Genomic DNA, 8,719 nt, shown 5'->3' on the forward strand with positions numbered 1-8,719 from the left:
CTTTTGTTATAATGGGATGAAAATATAAACTTCTGTCTTTTCTATTAAAATTTGTGAAGGAAATAATTTAAAGAAGTTTAATCTCACTACAGGAAATTTGACTTTTAGACGCATTTAAAAAACGCCGCTATAGGCCTCCAAAACGCCGCTAATATCTTTTGTGACGCTTAGCATCAAACGTTGAAGTCTCGTCCGTCGTTGTAACTTTATGACACCTTAGAAACGTCGTTATACTGTTATAGGCGCCGTTTGCTAAATGTTGTACATAACAGTAAAATGACGTCACAATAATATTAAACGACATTTTCAAAACGCCGTCATAGCTTTTTTTTTATTTTAAAAATCTAACCGTTGGCAATATAGTGGCATTTTGAGAAACGCCGTTATATCTTCTTTTTTTTTTTTTGAATTGTGCTAATTTTATGTGGTTAAACTAAAACATGTAATAAAACTGAAAAATAGCACTAATATGAAACAATAACTCCCATTCAAATAGCAAATGCAGCATTAATTCACTTTCACATTCAATTTAATATTCAACCACCATTAACCACAAAATAATATATCCACAAATCATGTTTTAACATTAACCACAAAATAACATATCCATAAATCATGTTTTAGCAATAGAAGCTCATATAGCTGTAGTTTTCACTGGTCTAAATGCCTGCATCAGAACATGGAAATCAAAATGAGAAAACTCAAAATCTAGTTAGTGAATGAGAAACAATTTAGGTTCAAATTTTAGATAAATCAGTTGAAATCAAAATGGACAAGAAGAAGTCAAGTTACTTAAACTTCAAGAGTGTTTTTTTAAGGGCATTGATAAACAAAGCATAAAATAGTCTTAAATTCTTAACTATACTTTCTTTTATAAAGAATGAACAACAATTGGAAGCTTATTAACAAGGGAAAATGATCAGCCATTCACAAGAATGAAAACAAAGTATAATTATTTATCTATATAAAGTTAATATATCCACAGAATGCATCACAAAGCAATAGAGAGTCAAAACAAAACAAAAAACAAAAAACAAAAAAAAAAATCAATCCAAAGTAATAACATAATGCAAATACTAAAAACATAACCATGATGATGAAGATGTAGCAAAAAAGAATGTCCTACAATTATAATCTCTAACATTGTAAACGACAAAGCAGAGTGTGAAATAAGTGTTTCTTTACCATGCAAGAGTGCAAAAAAGCTTCTTATTGTTAGTTCTTCTTTTCTTATTCTTCTTCTTCTCTTTCTTTGAAAGTTGAACATACATTTAATAAGAGCAAGTATTTTAATTAGTAAGGTCTTGTCTTGTCAAAAGGCTTTGATTAAATGATTGCTCACCTCTTAGGATGAAAATATATAAGATTGTTGTTAATGTGGCATTGGCCTAATAGTAGGATGACTACTAAGTGAATCCACAACCTATCATTCAATAAAAGACTTAAGTTATACAGTAGCTCTAGGCAATTTAAAGTAATAACTAGTAGAAATAGTTGAAATACGTATAGCCTATGTAATGGGTTTAAGGGTGCAACTGTTGGTACAATGGGCACGCCCGCAGCTTGCAATTGAGATTCCAAAACCTCAATTCGTGACTGAAAATCTGTGCGTATAGCCTGAATTTGGTTCTCCATTATGTCATTCATTTTCGACTCTAACTGCATTTGATGCCATTGAAGTTTCTCTTCAACTTGTTCTTGAACTCAAGTTTGGAATATACGATTATGCTCTTGTGACTACCTATATCAACCTCCAAAAACATCAATGAGGGACAGTCCCAATCCAAACGTCCTCCAAGTCCATAACTCGAGTTTTGAATTCAATAATTGGCCTCCAATATGAATCATTTTAAAAGTCTAACAAAGTAGTATCACATACCATAACCACATCAACTGAATCACCATTTGACGTCCTATCTTTTATGTATACAGCCATCTACACCTGTGATCGACTAGCAAGAACCCCATTGTTCTTTTTTTGTCTCCTATAAATAAAAGATAGATAAAACAAATAAATAGACTTTCCCTTGCATAACAAACAAAGACAAATATATGTTTCCCTTGCATAACAAACAAAGACAGATATATTGCATAACGGCAAAGTTATTCACCTTCTAGCTGAGAAACAAAGACAGTATATGTTTCCCTTACAAAACAAACAAAGACAGATATATTGCATAACGAAAGAGTTATTCACCTTCTAGTTGAGAAAATAGATAGATTTTCTTCCACTCAAAAAGTAAACGATGAACTGAAGTACAATTACAAGGACAAATAAATGTGTACAAAACATGAAAAGAATAGTATTAGGATTTAGGACTAAAATCATAATAGAGGAGGCTGAAGCACTGATTTTTTTCACTAGCACGTTCTAAATTAATAGTCCTTATAGACAAATATAGAATAGTGACACCATTTGACATAAACTATAATGCCTTGCTTCAAAATGTAGTAGCAAAGGCAACAGGTAAGACGACTATGGCCTAGAAAAAAGAATACATATTTGATAAAGCATATCAAATTATTTGTTTATGGCTGACTATTTTAAGAAAGTGATACTTAAGAAAGTACCATATAGTCATTTGTCAGCAAATTCTACAAATTGTTGTTATCTTTTTTCCCCATCTCAACTATTTTAAGAAAGTGATACTTATGCTGCTATAGAATAGTGTAATAACCATGACCTGTGATTAACCTATAACCTATGATTAAGAATGCCTAATAAGTAGTTAGAAGAAATTCTGAATCAATAACATGTGTATTGCATTATTTGAGTTTATATTTGTCTGTTGTAGGAATATTTGTCTATGTTTTTGTTTCGGTATGAGAATTGAAGACCTTATCAACATCCGATCACAAAATTGACTAAGTTTATGTGTTATTTGGAATTTTTAAAATTTTATGGTAGGTTTAATTGAAATTCAATTCGGAATAAAATAATTAGAATAAATTAATTACCACTAATTTAAGTTAACATTAACTAATCAAAGTTTATTAACCTAAGTTAATGAGCCTATATAATGCTCCATTACGTGTTATTACACTTGCGCTCAACATCTTTGAGCCTTCAAAAATGTGAGAAGAGGAAAGAGGGAGAGAAATTGAGATCAAAGCTTGGAAAATAGGAAGTTGAAGAAACTTGAAGACAGATTTGAGGAATTAAGCAAGGATATTACTACATTTCAAGAATTGAGAATCTTAGGTAAGAATTCAACTCACATTTTGTCACTTTAAGCTCATTTACATGTTAATTCAAAGGAAATTAGAATGTAATGCATGAATTAAGCTTAAAAATAGAAAAGAAGAGCATTCCATACATATGTGTGCATTTCATGGAGTTTCGATGTTGTTTTCAAAAGAATTCTCTCATGGATAAGATAATTCTAACTTGGTTTTGGGAGTTCATCATGATTTATATCATTTGACTTCATTCGATTATATTTTGGAGGCTTAGAAGTCAATCCATTTCATGCATGTTTGTTCTCAAGTCTCAAGTTGGTTTTGGTTCAATTGGCATGCTTTTGGGCTTTGATTTTGTGAAATAATTTTGAATTCACAATGTTTTACAAGTTTACATATGTTTCTTCAAGCTTTTATCCTAAAGGAACATGTTTTGCAGCTTTGAATTTGAGTTTTGGACTTAGAACATCAACCTGGAAATTTCAAAATTCTGCATCATCGCTCAAGCGACCACCCTTTGTTTTGTATCTCAGCTCAAGCGAGAAGAAGTTGGCTCGAGTGTAAAATTCATACCCCCAAAATTTTTACGAAATTTTACAGACCGCTCAAACGGCTAAAGTTGTGCTTGATCGAAGACCCTATTTACTCAATCTTGCCCTCGACCGACGGTCGAGCGGACATCGAGCATAAAAATCATGTAACCAGTACTTTTGCAAACTTTACAGACCACTCGAGCGACAAAAGTTGCGCTCGGGCATACTGCCCTATTTTTGAAAATTTGACTAAGTGTTTCAAAGCACATTTTAGTATCCTCATTGTATCTTAGGCATTCTTAAGCCCAAATTAAGACATAATAATGAGGATAAGGATTAGAAACACACCAAGAAAGAAAAGAAATGAGTTAAGTGTTTTGCGAGCATGTGTTTCAGCGTGTATCTGTTATCTGTTTGTGTAAGTCACGCGCCGTGAGCTATTTGATCTGTTTGCTCTGTTTGTCTGCTTTTGGAGACAACTGTAAGTAATAACTTAGTAAAGCTATGTTCAACTTTATTTATTTTTTGTATGATGAAATAAGATCTATTTTCTAAAATGTTATATTCTGTATAATGAATGATTGTCCAATTTTTGACATGTATTTGTGGCATCCTTAGCATCATGTAATATATGTTAGATGTTACCCGGTATCGGAGGTTCCATCATGGAACTTATTATATCTGTTATCTGTTACCCGTACCGAAGGCTCCATTAAGGAGCTCAGCATATTTGTTATCTGCTACCCGGATCCGGAGGTTCCTTTATGGAACTCGTTACTTATAACCACCATCTGTTTTGCATCTGTACTGTATCTGTTCTATTAACACTAATGGATGTACCACATACGATTAAGCATCAACTCTGATTTCTATACACGATTTGAACAAGAATATGAATATGAATCTGATTCTGATTCTGTTTCTGAAATAAATACGAATTTGCATTTTGAATCTGATATGGGACATCGTTCATTTAAATCCCTTTACTCTGTTATTATTCACTGGACTCCCGCTCACTGTATTATTTATGTATGTAGGTGACCAGGCGCACAACCAGGCTCAATGATGATGGCCTGGAATTTTGTTTTATGTCGGCCAACCATAATGCCTCCTAAGGAGGTTCCCAAAATGTTTAACGGTCAAGTTTTGTGGATTATGTATAAGTTTTCTACTTTCTTTACTTGGTTTGGAACAAGTTTTTGTAAAACTGTTCCTCGGGCTAAGTCCCAACTTGACTATGTGGACATGTGATGGTGACATAAGACTTTGTTAATATGACGTCACGAATGTGTGTAAATAAAGTTTTAAATTCCTATCCCATGTATGTCTGCACAGCTCAATGGACTATGTATATTTTATATATCTGCTTCTATAGCCCCTTACTATGTGTTAATCTGTTCAGAGGCCTTTGGTAATCCTAGTATTACTGGCCGGTTACGACGCTAAACCTATAGGGACGGGTTTGGGTCGTGATAAATAGTTCTAAATTGAGGTTCAAATTTGAATGATCATAGAGATAACTTTCCAGTATCATGTATAAAGCTATTTTATATATTTGAAACTTGAACCAAATTCCTATACATACTAATTATACCTCCACTCGGACTACTAATAAAGGCTTTTGGCCTATTCTATGATGTAATGTCTTCTTCTTCCAAATTTTTCTATTCTTCTTACTTGATTTCTATTAAAAATGAAATTCATTAAGATATTATCAAAAATTATCATTTATAAACATTTTTTTACATAAATAAAATAGTACCGATGCACTCTGAGTGCCCCAATAATAGACCAAGGTTCGCCACTGATCCTCATGTACTTTGTCCGGTCGATGAACCAACCTATCTGCATCATTCTTAAAGGGTTTGTATCCCAATTTTTTTCACTTGACTTTTCTAATCTCTACATTTCTTCACAAGTGAAGCCACTATTGTTCTCTTACTGGATTCATTTGCATCAGTATGAGCCAAAGATTATTGCATCATATCAAGTACTTTAAACATAATAAATTTATTTATCTTTTGGGTAACTGAAATTATTCAATTTGTGATTCTCAACAGGTTGGATCAAAATCAACACTGCCAATTACATCCATAAATCTAGAAAGGCCAACCTAATGAGCATTCAAGTCATGGAGCTACTTCTTCTCCTAGGCTTCAATACTCTAATGCCATGAATACATTTTATGATATCAGAAATAGACTAAAACCCAAGTTCCCAATGATCTTTTAGTCCACAAAACAACCCTTGCCATGATTAAATCAATGAGTTCTTCCATATCCTCTTTCCTAGACTTGTAAATGCATTACATAGCTAAAATCTTCAATAGATGAAGGTCAAAACCCAAAACACTTTCAATTCAGAATGACCAACCAACTAAAGACTTCAATAAATAAGACTTCAATAAATAACAAAAACATGACTTTCTTTTTAATTTTTTGCTTATTTAATAGAAACATGACTTGTTTATGTTATATAAACAAAAATAAATAGAGATTTTAATTTTCTGCTTCTTTTTTTATATGACTTGTTTTTTAATATTTTTTTTCTTATTTGGTTGTTTTTCATAATAATTGAAAATGAATATTAGGGTGAAAATGCAGAACATAAGAGCACAAACCAGAGCTTGAAATTAATTAGTGTAACCCTAACACAAACTTGCAAAGGAACAAATAAGAAGATCGATGTACATATACAAATACATGTATATATATATAGAGAGAGAGAGAGAATACAAAATTGAGATTGTAGATGGTGGTGCTCACTTTAGTAGGCTAATGTTCATGTTGTCCTCGTCGATGCAGATGGTGATGGCGGTGGAGCTTCAAAATCGAGGGAGAGAGAGAGAGAGAGAGAGAGAGAACTTCAAAATCGAAATCACTCTATGATAAATCACTGAGATGAAGATGAATCATCGAGCTGATGATGAAGATGAATCATCGAGCTGATGATGAAGATGAATCGATCCTCTGTGCTGAAGATTGTTAGGGTTTAAATAGGGTTGAGAGAGAGAGAGAGAGAGAGAGAGAGAGAGAGAGAGAGAGAGATAGGGAGTAAGTGAGAGATTTGAGAGGTGATCGATTTCTCATGTTCATGGATTCAAAATAAGGGTTTGGAGAGAGAGAGAATGTTTCCAAATAAGGGTTTCAAAATAAGGATTTGAAGGCGTTTTTAAATGACTTCTATTCTTAAAACGGGATCATTTTAATTATAAAAAAAATACGATGTTTATAAAACGCCGTTAAAACCATCATTTCCTATATTGTCTCCCTAGCATTACAATTTCTTATTTAATCTCTTGTACTAGTAAGACATTAATTCAAAAAAAAATTTATATTGTGCTAAACAAGCATCAAATTAAAAAAGAAAAAATTACACTACTTTTAAAAAATAATTATTAACACAAACAAAATTTATACATTTAATAATTAAATTCTGTGACATTTATCATTAATCTGAATTTTTTTTTAATGTTATTCCCTCATTAAAAAACATGTGGGCCTATATGTTTCCGTATTTTTCAACCAAATGTGAGGTGTGATGGATTTGTTACCCAATTAAACGAGAGGTTGGGTCTGGTTAGGGCGGTGCAAAATACTGTTCAATCCGTTAAAATCATACTGATCCACATTAATGCGCATCGTTTTATCCACTAACCGCAGATTAAATTTTAAAATTTATAATTCGCTTTCAAAATGGCTCCACTCTGCTATAATTAATACACATATTTTTTAGTATTTAGCGGAATATCAAAGTAAAAAATGAGTGTGAGAGAGAGATTTAAGATGTGAAATTTGTTACAAATTAGTAGTTATATATGAAAAATATTATGTAAAATTAGTTTGTGTTATATGTATGAAAAATATTGTCCAAATTAGTATTATATATTATGCAAATGTTTGATAATTGATTAGAATATTCTTCAATCCGCCCAAAATCGCCCAAACTGCGATTTGCGAATCTGTTATTCGATTTATAATTTTACTCTCAATTCGCCCAAACTGCACCTCATACACCCTTAGGTCTGGTTGTCCCCTTTCATTACTGGACAAGAAATGAAGAAAAAAAATTTAAAAAAATAAATTAATTAAATTAATGTTCAAATTTGATATTGGTGTTCACCTATTATGCTAAACTGGTTAGATCCAAAGCTCACCTATGCATATTTTGATATAATCTGATTAGAAATTGTATCTAATTTGATCCGATTGTTCTCACAGAAGTTGGAAAACTAATCCAGATCCAATCTGTCTCGAATATCCACCCGATATGTTTCAGAAACCTGAAAATCTATCCTCACCCAATTCATTTTTTTCAAAAATTGCTCTAACATATTTCATCATGAAGATTAAAAAACTTTCAACACAATAAATTGGATCAAATTCGATATTGTTCAATCTAATTCAATTACATATCTTTAATGAATTCGGGTACATCAAATTATTCGATCATATTAAAGATTTTTCAAATTGAATTCAAATAAAATTTTAGATTATTGATAACTCTTCGCTCTTTCTATTATTGTACGAGCACAAAAGAATCTTCACTCATATAATCCTGTTCATCAAGCTTGTGCTCCTCTAAACTTCTTCGTAACACCTAAAATCACAAACGTGAGTTGGCCAGCGAGTGTGTGCCAGAAACCTCTCTGATGCCAAAGTCAACAAGTAGACAAAGTAAGTAAAAGCTATATGAATTTGGGAGTAGTAATTGTCATACATGAGATTAGGGTTTGGTTTGAGCTTTTGTAAGTTTCGCACGGCACAATCCTAGTACGACTCTAACTCTCCTTCGTAGAGTTCTCCTAGGAATCACATTCCTAAAGGATAATGCTTATCCCTGAACACCCTCCCTACTGCAAGCCAAGTGAAATGGCACAACTCTTTGGACGGCTTCCCGCCGAGCAACCAAACTACTTTACTCTGTAAACCACTGACTTAGTCGTGCAACATGCAACGCTGTGCACGGCTTGCACGCGTCATCATGCTAACATTGCACGGCTCTCC

The 8,719-nt window shown here is 32.6% G+C and overlaps 1 long non-coding RNA gene across 2 annotated transcripts; it reads right to left on the bottom strand.

The window, feature by feature from the left end:
* Nucleotides 1-500: 500 nt before the first annotated feature.
* LOC114285081 (uncharacterized) lies at nt 501-6,624 on the bottom strand. Of its 2 annotated transcripts, XR_014331695.1 has the most exons (4): nt 6,479-6,624; nt 1,880-1,985; nt 1,343-1,741; nt 501-667 (listed from the first exon to the last, which is right to left on the bottom strand). It is a non-coding gene; the product is annotated as an uncharacterized LOC114285081 (long non-coding RNA). The 2 variants fall into 2 exon arrangements; XR_003637150.2 differs by having other exon boundaries at nt 1,343-1,985.
* Nucleotides 6,625-8,719: the final 2,095 nt, after the last annotated feature.

Source organism: Camellia sinensis, chromosome 6 (genome assembly GCF_055761805.1).
Source record: "Camellia sinensis isolate YWXY chromosome 6, ASM5576180v1, whole genome shotgun sequence".
Taxonomy (NCBI): Eukaryota; Viridiplantae; Streptophyta; class Magnoliopsida; order Ericales; family Theaceae; genus Camellia; species Camellia sinensis.